The sequence below is a fragment of the Vipera berus genome (assembly GCF_964194415.1).
Source record: "Vipera berus genome assembly, chromosome: 4".
Classification (NCBI taxonomy): Eukaryota; Metazoa; Chordata; class Lepidosauria; order Squamata; family Viperidae; genus Vipera; species Vipera berus.
Window position 1 is genome coordinate 42,318,852 of NC_138206.1, and position 24,903 is coordinate 42,343,754.

The window sequence follows — 24,903 nt, forward strand, 5'->3', positions numbered from 1 at the left end:
TAGAATCTGTACTGAGCAAATGGCTGCAACTAGCTGCAATATATATTCTAGCCCCTAGGCGGCAGCCAATAGGTTTGAAGCAACCATTGCTGCCTAGGGATAGCCAATTGTGGTGCTGGAGATTTGTAGTCTGGGTTTCTGGAGAGCCGTTAGCTGCTCCAGCAACCCACGTGGTATTACTATGAGCCCAGTACATAACACCCCTCCCCTCTTAGATCAGACAATATTAACACAAGTTAGTCTCAATGCAATTATCAAGACTCATTATCAAAACACACTAAAATAAAAGTAATAGAAGAAAGAAACAAACCATATAGGTTACAATGAGATTAAACAATGTCTGAATGAATAGGCTTCATGGATAGCACAGTTAGGCAATTACAACATAGCACTAGTTTCTGTAGTATAGTGGCATACAGCAATACAACAATATTATAGCTCTTTATTTTACAATGTAATCAGCAAGATATGAAGGAGGCTTGTGTGCCCTAGTGGAACGTCTTGGAGTCCCCATCACTTTGTGGTCTACCAACTTACCCAGTGGGCTGGGTAGACTTGTGTCCCTTTGTGCTCCTGAGTCAGGGGGATTAAATGCTCTCTGGCTGACCTCTCCAGGTTGACCCACCCCAGAGTCAGACTGATTAGCAGAGTAGGTGCAGCAGTTGCTGAAGTTCAGATGGCTTGCTCCTTCAGGGGATCCATGTTGCATTCCATGACTCCCCACTTCTCCCTCTGGTTCTACCTCAGTTATGAAAGAAAAGTCCTGAGACTCCATGTGAGGACTGGCTCGGCCACAAGTTTGAGGACCTTGGGAGGGACTTATGATGCAGTCCTCACTTAGTGGCCATTCTGGAAATCATTTCCTGAGCTGATCAATATGTCGTCTGACAACTCGCCCTCCCTCCAACCCCACTTCATAAGACAGGGGTCTGGATGGTTTGGTAATTTGACCAGGAACCCACAGATTCCCATGACCATAGTTCCTGGCCCAAACCCAATTGCCCATGTGCAGCCCCCTCAGGGGTTTTGGTCGAGAGGCTTCTGCTGCCACTCTATCTGGATGCAACCTGTCCAGTTTAGTGATCAAATGCCTCCCCCAACATAGTTCTGCAGGACTTTTGCCTGTAGCAATGCAGGGCGTAGAATGCTGGCAGAATAGAAAATCTACAAATCTGTGATGCCAGTCACCTGTGACAATGCGCTTGAGTGATTCCTTCATTGTCCTCACCATGTGTTCAGCTTTACCATTAGAAGACGGATGAAAAGGTGCAGACGTTGCATGTCTGATGAGATTAGCTCTAAGGAAGGCCTGAAATTCAGCAGCACTGAATTGGGCCCCATTGTCTGAAACTAAGACATCTGGCAAAGAGTTTTCTCAGCAATTGGATGGTCCTAGCAGTAGTCATGTTAGGAACTGGAATTACTTCCAGCCATTTGGAGTGGCTATCCACTACTATAAGGAAGAGCTGTCCCTGAAAGGGCCCAGCATAGTCTATGTGAATCCTAGACCATGGAGTGTGCATTTCCTCCCACCTGTGAATTGGAGCCTGTGGCATTTCAGGCCTAGATTTCTGGCATGTATAACAACGATGGACTTGTGCCTCAATGTCCTTATCAAGGCCAGGCCACCAGAGGTAGCTTCTAGCTAAAGCTTTCGTTCTGACAATGCCTGGATGGTCTTCATGTAATGACTGTAAAACCCTGTCTCTTTGGTAAGTGGGAATTACGACTCTGTTTCCCCATAAAATGCACCCCTTGTGGGCAGATAAGTCATGCCCTTTGACAAAATAGTTCTGAAATTCAGAACCTGGGCTTTTATCCAACCAGCCCATGTATACCCATGACAATACTCTACTAAGTATTTTATCTGTGGCAGTTTCAGCAGCAATGTCCCCCGCATGGAGGGGAGATTCAGGTATGTCCTGTATGGACAGTATTCTAGTAGCTGGAGCTGGATCTGGTTCCATTAGTGGCAGTGGTAGTCTGCTGAGGCCATCAGCATGGCCCATTTCTTTGCCCGGTTTGTGAATCAATTTAAAAGTGTATGCCGATAGAAAAATAGACCATCTGAGCATTCTTGGAGAAAGTATGTGGAGGGTTTGTTTGTCTGTTGTGAAAAGTCCCAACAGAGGTTTGTGGTCTGTAAAGACCGTGAAGTCCCTGCCATATAAATAGTCATGGAATTATTTAATTCCAGCAATGATGGCTAGGGCCTCTTTGTCAATCTGAGCATAGTTGCGCTCAGCAGAGGACAATGTCCTAGAGTAAAATGCTATAGGAACCTGTGTTCCATTTCTTTCTATGTGGCTTAAAACTGCCCCCACCCCATAGGGAGATGCATCACATGCAAGACATACTAGTTTAGACTCTTTGTAGTGAGTTACAGTGGACTTTTCTGACAATAGTGCTTTTAAGTCCTGGAAACTTTTTCATGTAAGTTAGTCCATTTCCATGGAGCTTTCTTATCTAGAAGCCTGTGGAGGAGCTCTGCTAGTGTGGCCTTATGAGGTAGAAATGTGTGGTAGAAGTTTAGGAGGCCCAAGAATGCTTGTAGCTCTCCTTTGGATTTGGGTCTAGGAGCCATTTCAATGGCCTTCACTTTAGAATCAGCAGGGTGAATGCCGTTAGCATCAATTCGGAAACCCAGGAATTCTATTGAAGGAACCCCAATACTACACTTGCTTTTTTAAAATTTGAGGCCTGCTTCGTGAAGCCTCTGCAAAACAGCCTTGAGCCTACTGGCTAACACTTCTGGGGATTCCCCTGCAATGAGAACATCATCAAAATAAGGGCAGACACCCTGAATACCTTTGAGTGTATGCACCATGATTCCCTGAAAAATACCCGGTGCAACACTGACTCCGAACTGTAAGCATGTAACTTTGAAAGCCCCCCTGTGAGTCACGATCGTTTGAGCTGCGGCTGTGGCCTCATCAACCGGCAATTGCTGATAGGCGTGTGCTAAATCAAGTTTATCAAAAATAGTACCCCCTTGCAAGGAGGCTAAAATGTGGTTGAGCACTGGGACCAGGTAAGCGTGTTGCTTTAGGCCTTTATTTAGCGTGCATTTATAGTCAGCGCAAATGCGAATTTCCCCGTTGGCTTTAAGTGGAGTGACTATAGGAGTTTCCCACTCCCCAACATCAACAGGCTGTAATATGCCCTGTTCTACAAGCTTATCAATTTCTGAATCAATTTTATGTTTTAAGGCAAAGGGGACCCTGCGAGGCTTAACCCTGATTGGAACTACGTTGGGATTTAGCTTAAATGAGATAGGCATAGTCCTTGCATACTGACGCGAGGTCTGCAGTTTGTGTCCGGTTTATACCAGTAATCTGAATACCTAAGGCATCAAACCAATTGAGTCCAATGAGACTCGTTCTCTGGCCCCCTACTACTATTACATCCAGGTGCCGTCAAAGTGGCTTCTCCCTTAACTTTAACGTGAGCATTTTGAAAATCAGTTAGGATTATATCTGAGGGTCTTAGTTTGGCCCAATTGTTACTGTGCCTATACACAAAGTTAAAAGTGTCTTGAGAATTAATTGAGACTGCAGAACCAGAGTCCAATTCCATCTTACATGGAACTCCTTGTAGCTCTGCCATGAGCTTAAGTTTGGGTTTGAGGGGGCATCGAGCCCCGGTGCAGCACATGCTTCTACGGCTTCTGCAAAACCCCACACTCACTGGACCCTGGGCCCCAGTACCTCTCCTAGTCGGTTCTTCCGACTGGTGTTTGGGTGGCCGGTCTCTCTGTCGGGCTCTGCAAACCACTGTAATGTGGCCTGTCCTTACGCAAGCTCTGCACGTCGCTGATCGGAATCTGCAATTGGTGTGAAAATGGTTGCCGCCACACCCCCTTACATCTCGGTAAGAGAACTGCCTTGTAAGTGTCCTCTCACTGCTGGCTGTTGTGGCGTTGTGTGTTGGGTTGCTTTTGGAGTCTGTTGATTTCAGGTTCTTCTTCCTCAGAAGATTCTACGATGTGTTTGGCGTCCTCATGGTGGACCGTTTCTTCAAACTTTGTCGTTTTGGCGGGCTGTACTGTTTGAACTGCGCCCCTGCCAGCTTCGTCGGCCATCACTTCATCTCGTGCTTCAGAAAACATTACGTTTGGTCTAGCAAAGAGTCTCTGCTGAAGCGTTCGGTCCCGTAGCCGCAGACAAGTCGGTCTCATAGTCGCTCTTCTAAATTAGAAAATTTGCAAAGGTATGCGGCCTGCCTCAGGCCCACTATGAATTCCGAAGTTGATTCACCCAGTTGCTGCACTCTTTGGTTGAACTTGAACCGCCAAGCCATTTCAGACATCTTGAGCTGGAAATATCCAGTTAGCTTCTTTTTGAGGTCTATGTAGGAGACCGCTTCAATCGGTGTCGGCATGAAAAGGTTCTCGGCCAACTCAAAGGTTGCTGGACCACACACGTAGAGTAGCGTTGCAGCCTTCAGTCCTTCTTCTGCAATTTGATTAGCCCTAAGGTAGTTCTCTACCTGGGATAATTATGATGGCCATTCCTCTGGGTGCTTCACGTTGAATTCCTGACGTTTCCTGACCTTCAGCATTCTTTCTTTACTGGTTCCTGTGTTTCTTTCTGAATCCTGCTTTCCAGGCTCAGGGAATGAGTCCACTGAGCATGAGGTCGCTAGCGTAGCTTGCTAGCCAACCTTGAGAAAAGGGGGGGAGAAAATGCCTTTTCCCTCCAGCATGCACTGCCTTTCCCTTGTAGACTTCAACTCTTTTTTTAGTGAAGCAGGATCCCACCCTCGTTGCCAGTGTTAAATAGCGGGTTCTTTGGCGCAGGAATGAAGCCGAGGTAGCTGAGTACAGGGAAACTCATATTTTATTTTGTGCAGAATCTGTACTGAGCAAATGGCTGCAACTAGCTGCAATATATAGTCTAGCCCCTAGGCGGCAGCCAATAGGTTTGAAGCAACCATTGCGGCCTAGGGATAGCCAATTGTGGTACTGGAGACTTGTAGTCTGCTTTGCTGGAGAGCCGTTAGCTGCTCCAGCAGCCCACATGGTATTACTATGAGCCCAGTACATAACAGTATATCTCTCCATCTCTACTCTGTCCTCTTATCTTGCCTGTAAGAAAGTCATATCAGTATTTATAAAGAGATCATTCATTTTTGAATGTCATCAGCTACATTTCATAAGATTAAGAACATCTCTTTTTGAGACTCATGACATGGAATTGATTCTGTTATCTCCTCAAACTGGTTCTTGGAAGAAAAAGGCTAATGTTCAAACCTCTCCAAAAATTGATGGTGGGTTATAAGTTTAAGGATGGGCTCTCTGTTTTATACCTTTATGTATGTATGGTTGATTAGAACTCATTACGTTATTAACAATTTATTATTTGATTTCATTTAGACATCTGCTATTATTTCCCATCATGGGCTCCTCAAAACTGCTTTTCATGCACGATGTCAAAAATTAAGGCTACTGATAGACTAGACTGTAAAGCAGACAACCTAGAATTCCTTTAACTGGTGGTGGTGGAGCTTCTATATTTAAAAATTATCTATTTGAATCTGGGAAAGTTATGCTTTGTATTATGTCTCTAGGAACAGTTGTGTGGAAGAGTTGAGCAAGGCAGATTAACATATAGATCTTGTTTTAAATAATTCAGTCTTTGGGGAATGCGTGCTTGGTATTTCTTTGGTAGCTGACAAAATTAATTTCTCATTGATAGTTGCTCCATTCATCTTTGATAGAGATGAGATTGTTGGCTCATTACAGGCAGCCTTGTTTTCTCTGTTCAAGGCTATCTTATCAGTGTTTATGGTTTGCTGCAAAATTAACTTCTTTGGCTTTGTGCCCAACTTCTTTTTCAGATAATAATGCTCCAATCCCCTTCATGGATTACTGCCTTGTCGTGGCGAAGGGGCTTGTGTAATTCAATGAAGCTATGAGCTATGCCGTGCAGGGCCACCCAAGACGGAAAGGTCATAGCAGAGAGTTCTAACAAAACGTGATCCACTGGAGAAGAAAATGGCAACCCACTCCAATATCTTTGCCATGAAAACCCTATGGACAGTACCAAAAGGCAAAACAATATGACGCTGGAAGATGAGCCCCTCAGGTCAGAAGGCATCCAATATGCTACTGGGGAAGAGCAGAGGGCTAGTACTAGTAGCACCAGAAAGAATGAAGCGACTGGGCCAAAGCCGAAAGGACGCTCAGCTGTGGATGTGTCTGGTGGTGAAAGGAAAGTCCGATGCTGTAAAGATTTTTTCTCCATAGGAACCTGGAATGTAAGATCCATGAATCAAGGCAAGCTGGACGTGGTCAAACAAGAGATGACAAGACTGAACATCGACATCGTAGGTATCCGCGAGCTAAAATGGACAGGAATGGGTGAATTCAGATGACCATCAGGTATACTACTGCAGGCAAGAATCCCTCAGAAGAAATCGAGTAGCCTTCATAGTCAATAAAAGAATAAGAAAAGCAATACTGGGATACAATCCTCAAAATGACAGAATGATCTCAGTACGAATCCAAGGCAAACCATTCAATATCACAGTAGTCCAAATCTATGCCCCAACCACCAGTGCTGAAGAGGATGAAATTGACCAGTTCTATGAAGCCCTACAGCACCTTATAGAACTAACACCAAAAAAATGATGTCCTTATCATCATGGGGGATTGGAATGTTAAAGTAGGAAGCCAAAAGATAACCGGAATAACAGGCAAGTTTGGCCTTGGAGTACAAAATGAAGCAGGGCACAGGCTGATATAATTTTGTCAAGAGAATACAATGGTCATAGCAAACCCTCTTTTCCAACAACCCAAGAGACGGCTCTACACATGGACATCACCAGACAGTCAACACAGAAATCAGATTGACTATGTGCTCTGCAGCCAAAGATGGAGAAGCTCTATACAGTCAATAAAAACAAGACCAGGAGCTGACTGTGGCTCAGACCATGAGCTTCTCATTGCAAAGTTTAGACTTAAACTGAAGAAAGTAGGGAAAAGCACTAGGCCACTCAGGTATGAATTAAATCATATCCCTGTTGAATATACAGTAGAGGTGACAAATACTGTAGATTTAAGGAATTAGATCTGATAGACAAAATGCCTGAAGAACTATTGACAGAGGTTCGCAACATTGTAGAATAGGTAGCAACCAAAACCATCCCAAAGAAAAAGAAATGCAAGAAAGCAAAATGGCTGTCTGAGGAAGCTTTGCAAATAGCTGAGGAAAGGAGGGAAGCGAAAGGCAAGGGAGAAAAAGAAAGATACGCCCAATTGAATGCAGAATTCCAGAGAATAGCTAGAAGAGATAAGAATGCCTTCTTAAATGAACAGTGCAAAGAAATAGAAGAAAACAATAGAATAGGGAGGACCAGAGATCTTTTCAAGAAAATTGGAGAGATGAAGGGAACGTTTCATGCAAAAATGGGCATGATAAAGGACCAAAATGGCAGGGACCTAACAGAGGCAGAAGAGATTAAGAAGAGGTGGCAAAATTACACAGAAGAACTATACAAGAATGAGCTTAACGTCCCTGATAATCACAATGAAGTGGTCACTGACCTCAAGCCAGACATCCTAGAATGTGAAGTGAAGTAGGTCTTAGAAAAGCTGAGCAACAACAAAGCTAGTGGAGGTGACAGTATTCCAGCTGAGCTATTCAAAATCTTAAAAGACGATGCAGTAAAAGTGCTACACTCAATTTGCCAGCAAATTTGGAAAACTCAACAGTGGCCACAGGATTGGAAAAGATCAGTTTACATTCCAATTCCAAAGAAAGGCAGTGCCAAAGAATGTTCAAACTATCGGACCATTGCACTCATTTCTCATGCTAGTAAAATTATGCTCAAAATCCTACAAGCTAGACTCCAGCAGTATGTGGATCAAGAACTACCAGAAGTACAGGCAGGATTTTGAAGAGGCAGAGGAACTAGAGATCAAATTGCCAACATACGCTGGATCATGGAGAAAGCTAGAGAGTTCCAGAAAAACATCTACTTCTGCTTCATTGATTATGCTAAAGCCTTTGATTGTGTGGATCATAACAAACTGTGGCAAGTTCTTAAAGAGATGGGCATACCAGACCATCTTATTTGTCTCTTGAGAAACCTATATGTGGGCCAAGAAGCAACAGTGAGAACTGGACACGGAATCACTGATTGGTTCTAAATTGGGAAAGGAGTCCGGCAAGGCTGTATACTGTCGCCCTGCCTATTTAACTGATATGCAGAGCACATTATGAGAAAGTCAGGGCTAGATGAATCAAAAGTTGGAATTAAGATTGCCAGAAGAAATATTAACAGTCTAAGATATGCAGATGATACCACTCTAATGGCAGAAAGTGAAGAGGAACTAAAGAGCCTCTTGTTGCGGGTGAAGAAGGAGAGTGCAAAACGTGGGTTGAAACTTAACATTAGGAAAACCAAGATCATGGCATCCGGCCCACTCAATTCCTGGCAAATAGATGGGGAAGAAATGGAGGTAGTGACAGATTTTATTTTCCTGGGCTCCAAGATGACTGCAGATGGGGACTGTAGCCAAGAAATTAAAAGACGCTTGCTCCTTGGGAGGAAAGCCATGGCAAATTTAGACAGCACACTAAAAAGCAGAGTTATCACCCTGTCAACAAAAGTGTGTATAGTCAAGGCTATGGTCTTCCCAGTTGCAATGTATGGCAGTGAAAGTTGAACCATAAAAAAGGCTGAGTGCCAAAGAATTGAGGCCTTTGAACTATGGTGCTGGTGAAGACTCTTGCGAGTCCCTGGGACTGCAAGGCGATCAAACTGGTCAGTCCTAGAGGAGATCAACCCTGACTGCTCTTTAGAAGGCCAGATTCTGAAGCTAAAACTCAAATACTTAGGCCACCTAATGAGAAGGAAGGAATCACTGGAGAAGAGCCTAATGTTGGGAAAGATTGAGGGCAATAGAAGAAGGGGACGACAGAGAATGAGGTGGCTGGATGGAGTCACTGAAGCAGTAGGCGTGAGCTTAAATGGACTGCAGAAGATGGTAGAGGACAGAAAGGCTTGGAGGAACGTTGTCCATAGGGTCGCGATGGGTCGGACATGACTTCACAGCTAACAACAACAATGCTCCAATAACAAGTCCTTGAATACTCAGTTTGGATAGCTTTTGCAAAGGTTCACATTTTTAAAATTTCATTTCAAATTGATGGGATAGTTGAACTATTAGTTTATTTTTAAATACTATGTCCATCAAAGTTCTTAGGAAGCCACCAGTCATTTCATGTCAATTTTTGACATGTGAATATAAAGCAGTTGGCTGAGTGAAAGAATAATAACTGTGAAAACTATCTATTCTTATTCATTTTGTTATTTATAATTGAAAGTATTATTTGGGATATTTGAAGAACTTGAGTGAAAAGAGAACTTTTTTGATGGTCTTGAAAGAGGGGAATAATGGAATTCTTTTGGCAGAACTTCTATATTTGGAAGAAATTGAGATAAGATTTGTCTGAAAACAAATCTCCATTTTGATGCCATGTGAACAAGGTAATTTATTCAATATCTTGCAAATTCTGGAATACAGTCATTGCATCTGCAGTGAAGAGGCAATGGCCTATATGAACTTTGGAGAACTGTCAGGAAGTCTAAAAAGCACCACCTATTTTCAATAATTATGGAACTCAGACTATTATCAGTCAAAGACATTTACCATGTTAAAAAATATATACATTAAGTATATGAGCTAATAAATTAAACATTTAGAAAAGTTAACAGTTCCTGCATCATACCAAAGTTGGTACAAAACAACCATTTGCCAGTGTTTTGTTTTCTCAGGATTTTGAGGGGAGAACATTTCCATTAATATTAAAGTCTATTTCCAGCAATGTTTGAGTTCTATATACATTTTGTACTAGAGCTAAATTGTCTAGACAATCTGAAGAAAAGTGGAGATTACTTTGCAAATGTATTTAGGAAAAATGCTTCATACTGAAACCTTTCCTTTATAAGATAGGGATCTGAATATGGTCATTCTTTCAAAATCAATGAAACATGACTAGGCACTTGGTACTCTTATATCAGGTATCCACAGATGGTCTCCTTGATGTACACAAGCTCTCTCTCTCATCTGACTTAATTTTTTAAAATAAGTTTTAATTTTTAAAATTGAACCCTATAAATTAGCATACTGGAAAGAAAGGTTCCAGACCAGACATGTCAAACACAAGGCCCAGGGGCCAGATCCGGCCCACGAAGCCATCCTGGAAACAGTGAGGGAACGGCCCCCACTGCCTTGGCCCTGGCCCAGAGACCCTCCTTCTGCCAGAGACCCTCAGATCTGTCCCACTCTTGCCCAGGCCCTCATAGGCACCCTTGATGCAAAAGATGTAGAGCTGGCCATGCCCACCCAGTAGACCATATGCACTCTAGCCACGCCCACCCAGTAGGGCACGCCCACCCTGGCCGTACCCACCCGGCCCCCTGAGGGCAACCGCAATGCTGATGTGGCCCTCAATGAAATTGAGTTTGACACCCCTGTTCCAGACTTTAGTCTAACCATTATTGGTAAGTATATATCTATATCCCAAAAGGGGTTCAAAGTGCATCCCGAGAAGTAAAAATGATTGTTGTTTGGGTTGGACACAACTTTGCAACTAACAACAACTCAGCCATCTAGGAAAAATAAGAAATAATAAAGCCAGCAAAGACATAGTCCAGTTTGATACTGGTCATTTCTAATATAGAGGTCATTTATTTTATGAATTTTTATCGAAATCAATACTTCTGGAAAACAGAAAACAAGCTACTGTGTCTTGGAAGAGGAACCCAACTACTGATCTATTTTGGCAACATTATATTGTCTTCATATTACTTTATCCATAATATATTTACTTTCCAAAGGTTTCTGAAAGCTGCAGTAGAATTTCCAAAATGTAATTAATTCAAAAGTTTACTTAATTGAAGAAAGACAAATGTAGTTTTCTGGTTTTTCCTAAAAACCTCTCAATATATTGCACTATAGAATTTGAAAAGAGTATGTTCCAAATGAAAATATTCAGTATCATCTATGCAAAGCAAAATATGAAATATAAAGGCAAGTATTATTAGCATAATTACAAGGCCACTTTAAATTGCTGCTATCAACTGAAAGAATTACTCATGCATCTATAATATTATATTTCCTTAAAGCATATTAGAAGACTGCATGACTCAGCAAATATCTAACTGCTTTTTAATTATGTTCTACACATTTTGCCAGAGACTAATGGAAAGAAATCTCAGGTCATTAATTGGTTTACTGACACTTCAGTGAAACAAAACAAAACAAGTCTTTTAAAAAGAACTGGGCAATGAACAAGCATTACATTCACAAATTTAAAGTGTGTAACTATTGCTTAGTATAGTAGTCAAATATATTGATGTTATACATAACTCTGTATTATCTGAGGTGTGCATTGAAGTGGCTAGAGTGTAAGGATCACGCGGAGACAGCAGGCTCAGATTGCTTGTTTATTGAGGTACACCCGGCAAAAACTCTGCGGGCTTCAGCTCTTTATATAGCCAGCTGGAAGTTGGCTCAGCCAATCAGACGTTCGGCTTCTCCCGCCTTGAAGCTGGACCAATCGGCTGCATCTGGGGTTTTGACAGCTTAGAGTCCTCGTGGAGGTTGCGCCTGCGTGGTCTGTAGTTAGGCTAGCAGCTGAGAGCTGTCAGCTGCTGTGCCTGCACCTGCGCATTAGCCGGCGGCAGTTTGACAGCTGTCAAACTGCCGCGTGTGTTTCTGTCAGCCGTTATTTACCTCATGCAACCTTTGCAACTCGAACTCATATAACATTAACATATAAACATCTAACATTAATATATAATGCATAATATAACATATATATATATAATGCATAATATAACATTAATATATAATGCATAATATATAATATATAATGCATTAATATATAATGCAGAATTCAAAGAACTGGAGTTAATCAATTTAACAATGAATTTCTATGTTTGTTGGCAAAACCATGTTCTGAAGATCTTCTGGAGGACAAACCAGGTTGGAACCAGCTACACATCAGGGAGAATGTTGTTCCATAGGTCAGGGGCCATGACAAAAAAGGGTTTCCTCTGAGATCCCACCCAATTAAACTCCCTGGCTGATGGGACCTATAGCATGTCTCTCCTGCCAGACCTGATGGAATGGGTATAAATGGGGAGAGACAGTCCTTTAAATAACCTGGCTCCATGTCATGTGGGCATTAAAGATCATAACCATCATCTGGAATTGGACCCATATACAAACTGGTAGCCAATGCAGTTCACAAAGCATAGTATTAATATGTTTAGTTCTTGGAGCACACATAGCTACTGCATTTTGCATCATCTGAAGCATCTGATTAGTTTTTAATGACAACCCTTTGTAGACCATGTTAAGTCATCCATCCAGGAATGACTAGATCATGAGTGACTGAGAATAGAGTAAAAGTATTTTTTTCTGATATCTTTTATTTCTTTCTCTATAAATTTCAAGCTTGTGATTTTAGGACAATTAAGAAGAAATCTACTGCTTCCTGGATAAGATATTCCTTTAGATCACGGGTGTCAAACTCAACACGTCACGTGATGTGTTGCATCGTATCATGACTTTTTTTTTGCATTGCTGGAGCTGGGGTGGGCACGACATCTGTATAATGAAACTGGCCTGAGGGCCAGAAGTTTGACACCCTTGCTTTAGATGTATGGGTGGTGCTGTCACGTGTCCCTTTCTGCTAGTCTTATCTTTTGCGAGCTAAACTAACCCATCCACTTTATTCCTCACAGGACTTGGTTTGTAATCTTTTCATTATCTTGGTAGCTGTTTCCTGAAGTTACTCTGTTTGTCAAAATACTTTTTAAATGTTCCTTAGAAATTTACCTATTTACCTTACAATTCATAGATCTTGATTCACAAAAGTGAGAGAATCAGTTTAAGGAAATAATAAATAACTTACCTACATTATTATTTACTAAGCATTCAAAGTACTGCATTATGATTTACAATGGGCTTTTTTAAAAAAAAATCTTCAAAATCATTGTGGTAAGCAGAGCAATTGCCAATAAAAAAGGCCAGTTAAATTCCCAAACCTCTTTTTTTTGAAATAGATAAAATCTGTTCAGATGATCATCTCTATGTGTTGCTATCATGTATTTCCTGTTAATAAATCTCCTTCCTGTTATAAAATCCACTACTCCTTAATCAGATCAGATTCTTGCTCACTGGAACACACAAAACATACACACAACATTTCAGCCTCCAACAGATTGGACTTAACCATGGATTTTTGTAATCTAAATTTTTTCTTTTGTGATGCAGCTAAAGCAGCCAGAGCAATTCCATACACATTGAATATATATATATATATCCCTTAGAAGATTATTACACAGATAAAACCTTGTTTGGGGTTGTAAGCTTGGCTTGTCAAGAAAACATTCCCATAATCATCACAAACATTAAAATTATAGGCTATGGCTGTAGATGTACTAATCAGGAAGCAGCAGGAGATTCATCAAGTTGCTTGGCACATTTCTTGGTTATGTACATTATTGAGTAGTAAAAGTCACAGCAATTTTAGTGTCTGACAATGCTATAATACAATATCCATCACTTTTGCATTTTGTTTTAGTGACCATAGACCCAGATGTTATGAAATGCAAGAAAGTGAATCCTTTCTCAAAACAAGTAAATATGTGACACTCTTGCAGCTCAACTCTGCATATTTATTTGAAATCACATCTTACTATATCAAATAGAATTCCTTAGGCATTGTATTTCATAGAGCATCATGATGTTTATTAATATAGCAAAATGCCACTGCCAAGACTATAATTATTACCATTTGAAATTGGGGGGAGAGGGGGTGGAATATATCTTGTGCTAAGTCTTACTCTCATGGTATGTTTTTTAATTATTTTGCAACAAATGTTATTATGATGTGCATACCCTGAGCCTTTTGGAGATAGAGAGTAACATACTGCGAGAAGTGTTAAAGACATTTTTTTTCTGAACTACATCCAGATACAAATAGCCTATCAAAAATTTCTATTGAATTTGGGGTCAGAGAAATAAAAGCGGATAAATCTCTTAAATTTTTCAGGGAATGAAAAATACTCCAATCATTTCTCAAACACAGGAATTTCCTTAGTTAGGTATAAAGAGTTTCCACGAAGACTGTGCACATCATTTGAGAAAGAATTCTACAAATGACCATTCACAAACATAGGAATATACAAAAGTGCTACATTTCCCATATTAGGCTTTCTTCAACAGTAATTTTCTACAGCAAATTCTTTTTATCAGATTGATAGGGAATAATGAAAGATTTTTTTTCCTAGCTATCGAAGAAGTTGTTGACCAAAGGAAGAGAATATTGCTTGTAAGTCTGCAGAGCACATGCTTTGAATGCAGAAGGCTTCGATTTCTAACCTGGGTACCTCTAAAAAATTTGGAAGCAACTGAACACAAAGCCTTTGAGACTCCCTGACAGTCACAGTAGATAAAATCGGTTTAGGTAGACACACTCTTTCTCGAAGGACACAGTAGATTTCTATAACTGCCTTAAAATGTCAGGAAGTGGCTGCGATTAAAAAAGTTCAGGGATATCTAACCACTAATATCTGTCTGGACTTCAAAACTGTCTTCTATTGTAAGTCTGCGTGCTTAATACATTTCTTCTAGTACATTTGTTGCAGAAGCGTATCCAATGTTTTGTTTCAACCTAGGCAGAAGGGATCCTTGAAAATCCCTTTGATTCAAGGTAAATCCCTTGCTGCAGTGTTTCATCTATGTTATAAAAATTGTTAGAATGTACTTACTGCAATTGCACATTTTCCATTCTCTTCCTATCATTACTTTTTGATATCAAAATTTACATAACTGGAAATTTTATGTTTGAGCCCTTATTAATACGGAGAACTGATAATTTGGAATTGTATGTACCATATTTATCTCAAGACTGAGGAATTGTCTTTTTAGCTTTCATTATTTTGATATAAGTCTCATAATTCTGGGGACTGAATAAAACAACAAAATCTAAGCTGATCTCTTTGGTTTAAATTTGCCCACTTCTGATTTACATAATTATATGAATGCACAACACATTCATGTAAATTAACACTCATTCCAGAGGCATATAATTAATCATTTTTTTTCTTAAGTGGAAGTGTTAGATCTCCAAAGAACAAAATTAATTGATAATTACTACTGCTTCATTTTTTTTAAAAAAACTCAAATTTCAAAACTATTTAAACTTTTTACCGACATCTAGTGGATAAGATACAAACAGCCTCCTTCAGATTCTAATAAACTGAAAATGTTCTAAATACAAACAACTGGGTTTAAAACATTCCTATTACATCTACAATAAAGCAGTTAATGTTCTTATAAGAAAATGAGGGGAATTCCTGGAATTAAATAGTGCAAAATATTATAAGATATTTAAACTGATCATCTATATCTGTTTTGGGCTGGTATCACTTGCTGACAGCCTTTGTCAGAGCCAGGATAGGGTGGTGACACTATTCCTCAGTGGCTCCCCTCTTTCTTCAGAAGTCGGTTTCAATGGAGTTGAAAGGGGAAGAATCACATCTGGTGTCCCCGACCTTAACCACAGTTGAGTGCAGAGTTCAGTATCAGCAGTATGCTGATAATATCCAGCTCTCCAACCCTGAGCTGCACAAACGTAGATATACCCAGCTTCTAATTCCTGAGCTGTATAGGAGAAGCTATTGAGATATAGACCCAATGTCTGGAGGCCAATCAGTTCTGGATGGGTTGAACAGAGTTCAGCTCAATCCTAGCAAAACTGAGTGGTTGTAGGCTAAGGGAAGTCAGTATTGTTGGTCTTCAATGCTGCTGCACTTCCCCACTGAAGATGGGTGTACAACTTACGGGTTCCTCTGAACTTTCAGCTATTTCTCAATGGAGGTGCCAATGCTGGTCAGCTTCATCATCTGTCCCAGTTGTGCCTTTGAGGAGGCCTTTCTGATAGTGACTCATGCCCTGGTGACCTCACAATTAGTTTGTTGCCCTTAAAGACCATCTCAAAATGCAGCAACACAAGCAGTGTTGGGATCTCTTTTGGTATGCCTACGTGCTACTGCTGCTACACAAGCTGCATTGGCTGTTGCTTGACTTCCAATTAAATTCAGGGTTCTGTTTATTACCTATAAAGCGCTGTATGGCATAGGGCCTAGATATCTGAGACACAAGTTGTCTCCAATATTTTCTGCCTGCACAATATATTTCTAGGTCCATTCTTTAAACATTGTCATCTTGTGGTTCTGAAGGTATGCCTTTTCTGTTGCAACCCCCACTCTCTAAACAGCATGCCCCAAGGTGTTCTGGAAATAGCAATAACACTTCATAGTGCTTCATAGTGCTTTACAGTACTTTCTAAGCAATTTATGGAGACAGCATATTGCCCCCAACAATCTGGTTGCTTATTTTACTGACTTCAGAAGGATGGAAGGCTAAGTCAGCCTTGAGCCAGTCAGGATCAAACCCCTGGCAGGGAGTAGATCCAGCCTGCATTGCTGCATTTTAACTAGTGCTCTTTTATCCTTATGCCTGAAATTGATTGTTTGTCTATGGCAGGGGTCTGCAACCTTGATAACTTTAAGGCTTGTGGACTTCAGCTCCCAGAATTCCTCAGCCAAATTCTGGGACCTGAAGTCCACAAGTCTTAAAGTTCTCAAGGTTGCAGACTCCTGGTCTATGGTCTCTCTCTTGTTTGAGTTGTTTGATTTTTGTAATCTTTAACCCTTTAAATGAACACTCTGGGCTATCCATTTGGGTTTTTATCTGTTTTAATGGTCATGTCTAGTTTTTACCCCTTTTTACTATATGGTTATAAATGTTGATACATTGTACTGTTGCAATAGAATGATCTTTTTGATATGATTAGAATCATTAAAATTCTGTTGCCTAGACAGCTTAATGTATTAAAAATAGAGAAAACAAATAAAAAATTCTTTTCTTTAAATTCTGATCACTTGGATCAGAAATTAATTTCACTGTTCTCCCTAGTACAGAAAATTTAAACTAGGTAGCAGTATACTGCATTTATAACAATACAAATAAATAAATAACACACAAACATCAACATGGCTCATCTTCTTGATACGCACATTCAAACTGTGCTTTGTTCTATCAGAGACGAGTAATATGACTCTTCTACAGAGAAAATTAAAAAAACAAAACAAAACCAAGAGTTGTGTCAAATGAATAGAAATACATTTTAGTAACTCTTGGAAAAGACTTCTTCCCTCCAACTTAGCAGAAGCTGAAAAATTAAGTCTGGCTTTTATAGGAGATCAATATCTCCTTCAGTTCAAATTCCATTAGACTTACATCTGCTACAAAACTTTCAAGCCCAAATCCAATTCTGGTTCTTCATATAAGAGCTCTATTTTTTAGCCATTTACCTGTGGATGATTCAGAGTGCATATAAAAATCCATAAGGTTGTTTTTTTTAATGCCACGAGCACAATAGTTTTTGCACTTTCAAAGAATGCCTATGATGATGCATTTCAAGCATTAACTGAGTAAATATTAGCTATTATAGAAGATTTTCAAGATTTTCAGCGAAATCCTTACTCCATCCAATCACTTTCTTCAGTGTCTCCCGTGGAGGGAGATGGACGGAGAGAATACCTATTTGGAAAGAAAACAATTTGTGTAAATGGAAGCATTTTCCACCTTAATAGGGATGCAGTGTTATGTAAGCATTTTCAAAAGAGAAATAATAGAAAAATATTCAGAGGTTATTTGCTGCTTTGTATTATGTCAAAGATTTCTCAAACCATATTTTTACTTCAAAGAGTATTTACTGAAACTAAACTTATGGACAAAATGTTCCCAGTCTAATGATGTAATATACTTCTTCCCTTTCACTACTAAGCAGTGCTTTTCTCAATTCCATTTTCTGTAAGGCTACCAATACAATTACAGAATCAGCATATTTGGTCAAGGTAGTCCCTACACTACTTATTTTTAGTCCACAAAAATCATTTTTCATTAAATCAATTTATAAAAAGTATATACTAACCATCAACCAATTACTCACAAAAATGCATGTAGTCTTCTAGTCCAACCCTCTTCTTAGGCTTAAAATCCTGTATCATTTCAGACAAATGGTGGTCCAATCTCTTCTTAAAACCTCTAGTGTTGGAACGTTCACAGCTTCTGGAGGCAGGTTGTTCCACTGATTAATTGTTCTAACTGTCAGGAAATTTCTCCTTGGTTGTAGATCTCTTATCTACCTGATTAGTTTCCATTCATTGCTTCTTGTCCTGCCTTTGGAAAATAGATTGACCCTTTCTTCTTTGTGGCAGCCTCTTAGATATTGGAACTTTGCTATCATGTTACCCCTCGTACTCCTCTTCATTAAACTAGACATACCTAATTCCAGCAACTGTTCTTTATATGTTTTAGCCTCCAGTCCTCTAATCATCTTTGTTGCTCTTCTCAATACTCTTTCTACTCAGTCTCAACATCTTTTTTACATCATGGTGACCAAAACAGGATATAGTATTCTCTAATTTATTCTTCTGTTTCCTGTGGAATCTAGGAATTTAACTCTCCTTGGCATTTTGACTATGTACATATTGCAGAATTGCTTAACTTTTATCCATTCATGGACTGATTGACAAGTTTATTTTAGACAAATGTTAGTTGCCTTTTAAACTGTGGAAATCTTTTAACTAATTGCATTTTTATTTGCAAGCTTCTTCTGCTTACTGAGATTATGATTCAAGATGTTCATAAACTCAACTACCACTTGATAATTTAATACTTAATACTTTTAGCCATTATTCTGTTTGTACAGAAAAAGTAATGAAGAGGATGGAACATTTCTATTCTTAAGAGCAATTCAAAGAAATAAAAGAGATTTGTAATCCATTTTACTGGAGAGAATTCCAAATGCCCAAAATAAAATGCATGGTTTAAGATCAAGGACAAAAGTAGTTTCATTCAGCAAATCTACAGTATATCTTCTATGCATGTCAGAAACAGAAATAAGAGTGATAGTGATGTCCAGTGAAACTGAATAATGTATGGTAAACCTCACTTTGCAGTGACATCACTATGCAAGTCTATCCTTTATGTGCCTGCATTGTGATATCTTTAGGGAAGAGCTTGCACAGTGACATTACCAGGGCTTTTTTTCTCATAGAACACTCAGAACGGAGTTCCGACACCTTTTTTGGATGGAACCTTGTAGGATAGGCAAGGCGAGTTGTATGAAATGTGTGAGTTCCGGCACCTTTTTGTTTTACAAAAAAAGCACTGGACATTACTATATAGATGCTCAGATGCTGCAAAAGGATTTCTTGCTTTTTGCTTACTAGTAAAAAAAAGACTAGAAAGCTCAGCTCCTTTGTTTTCCACCAGTAATTGCCAATGATCAGTTGAAAGGAGACTGGCTGTAACTTTTTGTTACTAGCTTTTTCATTTTTATAAAGCATATTGGAAAATCCTTACTACAAGTAATTAGAAAGTGACAAAACAATATACTGTTGGATTTAATATAATGCTCTATTTAAAAAAAACAGTAGAAAATAAGGAATTCAAAGGATGATAAGTATTCAAACATTTTTTGATGGATTTCAAATCAGAGTAGAGTAGAGTAGAGTAATCTGCAGTGAATCAGTCAGTACCTGACAAGGAAGAAACAGTGCAGTTCTGGGCGCAGATATGGGATAATCTAAAGAAATACAACAAGGATGTAGCTTGGTTAAAAGAGGTAGATAATAAAAAAGTTGAAATGAAAGAACTAGTAATAACAGCAGAAATGGTAGAGAAAAGAGCAAGGAAGATCAAGAATTGGTCAGCACCAGGTGAAGATGAATTGCATGATTTTTGGTTGAAACATCGAACTGGTCTATACCCACTCATTGCCAAACAGTTTAACAACATACTACAAAGAGGTGAATCTGGCAAAACCTACCTGATAATGAAAGATCCAGCAAAAAAGGCAGCACCTGGCAACTACAATTACCGGTACTTGCTTACCAACAACTTTCAAATTGCTAACTGGTGTGGTAGCTGATGCAGTCCAACAGCATCTAGTTGAAAACAAGCTCTTTCCACCTGAGTAGAAAGGAAACTGTCCCAATAGCAGAGGAAAAAAATATCAACTCCTAACTGACGAGATGATTTTGGAAAGAAAAGGAAAACCAACCTGAATCTATAATGGATTGACTAAAAATGTCATTTGACTCTCCACCACTTGACTGGGTAGTGGTATAATCATTCTATACAGTATATTAGGTAAGTGTTATAACAGGACCATGATAAAAGGTTGTCTAGAAGACCATTGAGCCAATTTGTTGTAGTGGTTAAAACTTCAGTCTAAAATCTGTTGGTGGGACATTTGTATTTCTCTAGACTAGCAAATTAAAGGAGAAAAAAGTAATATGCCCCAGGCATAACAAACAGTAGCCCTTAAGGTAGTGGAAGCAGAAAAGCAATACATTGAAAGAAGTTCCAGAAAATGTGCCTAAGGTCTCTTTTGTGATAGATGAGTGGTGAATAATGGGCAACATCCACTCCTGATACACAAAAACAATTGTTGTCATACTGGTGGGGCAACCTGGCAGTTGCCCATGATAAGCCCATGATCACTATATTTATCTGCCAGGAAACAGTTGCAAATTAATGCTTCTCAGACACACATCCCAAACTTCAAGCGTATTGAAATGTGCACTATGTTTGTGTTACTACATATTTGCGAGAAAGAACAAAGTCTTCAAGCAGTTTTATAGTAATAGGAATCTGCTGTTGAATCATCTACTGTGGAGGGAACTCTGATTGAACTCTTCACTATGAATATTCATGACAAAAATAAAAGAGATTATGCATAATTCACTGCTGCCTGGGAACTGAATTGACTCATGTGATGTCAAGACTTACAGGGGATATTAAGAAATTATGAAGTATTTTTAAAAATTCACTAACATTTGGGGCATAATTTGTTTCAATAATTTCATCCACATAACCTTATTTATTTATTTATTTGATTTCTATAGCCTCCCTTATCTGCAAATGACTCCAAGTGGCTCACAATTCAAAACCTTCAAAGATGCTTCTCCACCTACCACTTTGCAACCTGCCAAGAGAATCAGTGATATCACTTGTTAACAAAATATGGGGTTAGATTACTGAAACTGTGATAAAGTGAGATTATAGATTGTATCATTGTATTTACAAAGACATATCAAATCAAATCTTTCTAAGCTATACTTCTACAGTTTTACTGTATTTTTGAAATGGTATAGAAACGTATACAAAATATTACACAATATAGACAGTGCACAGAAAATTGATGTCTTATTAGTCTTAGGTATTATGTACTTAGATCAGTACATCAGTTATCTATTAAATAAAAATAATTTGAAAATCCCCATTCTATTTTCAGCTGTCAAAATAATACATTTAGTGAAAAATCTATATCAAAGTGAACTGTCACCCACAGGCAATCCATTTGCAAGACAGAGACTGCTAAAATACATCTTAGTTATGTCCACTTCACTGCAGCAAGTGACCTCCAGGTCCTTAGTGATTCATTTTTAAAAACACTTTAGACAAGGCAGTGTTATGTGTGTTGCACAGAAGTCTCTTTCACATTTCTTTTAAAATTAAATGCCAATATTCTTTGACAAGGTTGAAAATGACAAGATGGAAAAGCAACAATGAGAAATGAACAAAAAAGTAAAGACATTTCAATGTTGCAGGTGCGTACATTACACTGAGATCTCATTTTCACCCATAAGAGCACATCTTCTAAAATTATTCTTATTTTCTGCTCTTAGGCTTTGCTTTCTTTGCTTTCTTTAATTTAATATTTAATTTAATATTTGCATTTGTATACCGCCCTTTCCCTGAGGACTCAGGGCGGTTTACAGGGAATTAAAAACAAAACATACAAAAGTTAAAACCAATTTAAAAAGCATTAAATTCACCCTGTACATTAAAACCCCAGTTAAAATTTTCCCCTCAGCCTGGGCCCGAGAGCTCAAAGAGCCAGGTCTTCAGGCCCCGGCGGAATGATCGGAGGTCGGGAGCAGTCCTCAGCTCTACTGGCAGCTGGTTCCAGAGGGCAGGCGCTCCCACTGAGAAGGCCCTATCCCTGGGTGTCACCCGCCGGCAATCTCTCACCGGCGGAACCCTGAGCAGACCCTCCCTGTGGGAGCGCACAGGGATTAATCTACCTTTGCTCACAAATAGTTAGAAAGTGGGTGGGGGACAAATGACAGATATAACCAGTTTGTATTATGAGTGTTGTAAATCAAACATGAATAGAATCACATCCTCTACAGTAAATGTTTATCAACAGGAATTTGCTAACATATGATAAGGCAACAATGTATAGCACAAAGTGTGTTTGCTTATGCACAATTTTTTTTGAATTAGTATTTTGTGCTAATGAAGAACAGTATGTGAATATGGAAAGCATTGTGGAGTTGAACACAATAGCTTGCTGTTTTGCTTCTTGAGCATTCAACTTAGTTGCTAAACTTGTGTTATTTTATCAGCATCTCTTTTTTTTAAAGTTATTATGACTTAAATATGCTTTTTCTTTCAGAAATGAGTAAAAATTGAAAAATGAATTCCATCTAAATTGAAAATAATAAGCCAAAGAAGCACACTGCTAATCAAATTTCAGGTAGAAAAGATAATCTTTGAAAATTGAGGAGAAATTGAAATTCTCAAGTCTTTTGAAAGAAAAGAAAAGACATACAGCATTGGCTTAATGAGGTAACAGTAGATACAATCAGATAATACTAAGAATAGCATGTAGTAGCTGTAGCATTCAAGAGGACCCCCAAGTATGGATTTGTCCATTCAGGAGCATTGTCAGCCTTTATAAGAGTTAAAGTGCGATAGATTTAATATTTTATTGTTGTTTGCATAAGGTAGATTATGATTGTTTGTATTTTTATACCCTGTATTGAGCTCTGGGAAGTCGGGGAGGGGGGAGGGGGAGGTGAGGGAGGTGTTGGGGAGGGCTGGGGAGAGGGGAGGGGGTTGGGAGGGTTTTGTCTTTTTAAAAAATGTATTGTAAAACTTTTCAATAAAAAAAACAGAGATTATCAAAGAACATTAAAAAAGAGAGAAACTCTGTGCTCTATACTATAAGTAAATATGTTCTATCATTATACCATTCCTTTTTTAATGTGGACAAAAATAACAATTTAGGATTATTTTTACTTGTTGAAAATTGTAGATTTTCCATTAATCTTATAGTCAAATTTTTGTAACTGATTCTGTAAAAGATGTAAAATGTTGCATACTGAGACAACTAGAAAATTCAGGAGCTTTGCTAAATTTGGATCTGGCTTCCTTGATATATATATTTCCCAAAGGAGCCTCATGGGGCATTTTCCACATATCTTGTAATGGTATTTGTAAGAATTATCACATCTAGAAGATGCCCAATTAAGGAAGGCTGCATTAGGACCAGGTTTTCCTTTTTCCTTGCATTATGAATGTTGCATTTGTTAGGTGATATATGTAAACATTGTTGGAATAACCTGTTGAATTGGAGCAGCACATAAGATCCAGTTAGTCAATCTGTCAGTCAGATATTGTGGACAGACAGACAGACAGACAGACAAACAGACAGACAGTCAGACGAGTTGTTACAAAACAGTTTCTCTCTTTTACTGTAAGAGGGAAAACCAATGAAAGCTGAACTTCTGTATAACAGAATGTTTGTTTCAAACACTTTCCTTAGTATCATGTCACTTGTGGAGAATGCTTCCTCAAGGCATTATTTCAAGCAATGTTTCATCTCAGTCTCCTTTGGGTCTTAATAGGAAGAGATCTTGAAAACTGTATGTCTGTGTTGGCTTCAGAATCCAGACTGTAGAACTGAAAGCCTTAGAGGATATTTCCATGAGGATTTTAAATAATAGTTTGGCCAGTAATTCAGTTTTTGTTCCAACAAAGACATTTACTTTGTAAATTATTCATTTGTCAGTTGTTCATATATCTATAACACTTGCAATATGTTTGTTAACAGTACTCAATGAAACAGAACTAAATGTAATTATGCAAAATGGAACATTTTTCTAATGCAATAAGACAGTTCCTGAAAATGTATCTTTTTATTTATGGTGGTCATATATCTTTTTTTTTCTTTTCAAAACCTACTTACCAAATTGCTGACTGGGCAATTCTGGAAGTTGAAATCTACAAGTCTTAAAGTTGCCAAAGCGCATGACAAAAAGTCTAATAAAAAATGAAAACTTACCATTTTTACATTTACTTCCTCAGATCACTTGCAATCATGCATAGTCAATTAACCTGGGTGGTTATCTTGGTGGATAAAAGTATAGAATAAATAAAAATCCCCTAGCCCAACATTTTGCTAATTCAGGTTGTTTACTGCTACAGTAATCTTGATACATAGCTATCAAGCTTTGCTTTAAGGCCTCTTATGATGGAGATTCTTTTAGTTTCAAGGGCATTCCATTCTTCTCCAGAATTGCTTACATTTCACCCTGTATAAATAGGGAAAATGCTTAATTGATAATGTTTGTTTTGAATTTCCTCTCAATATTAAACATATCCAGCTCCTCTAACCATTCGTGATATGATATAGTCAACTTGATTATTTTACATTTCCATTTTTGAAGGGGAAATATTTCCAGTTTGCCTATTTTGCACCCAGCTTTGAGTCATATACGAACTACGTTGTACAGTATGTCTATGAAAAGAATGAAGGCAAATTTCATTCTGTTGTTTGGAAAGCAAAGCAACAGATGATGAAGCAAAGGAAAAGTTGGTTTCTGTGTAGCAAAGCAAAAATAGATGTGAAGTTATGAAAATGTTTGAGCCTTTGATGGCTAAATAAGGCTAAAAAAAAGTTTTGCTTTTAATGTCTGTAGGAGAATCAAGCAAGAGTTGGATATTATATT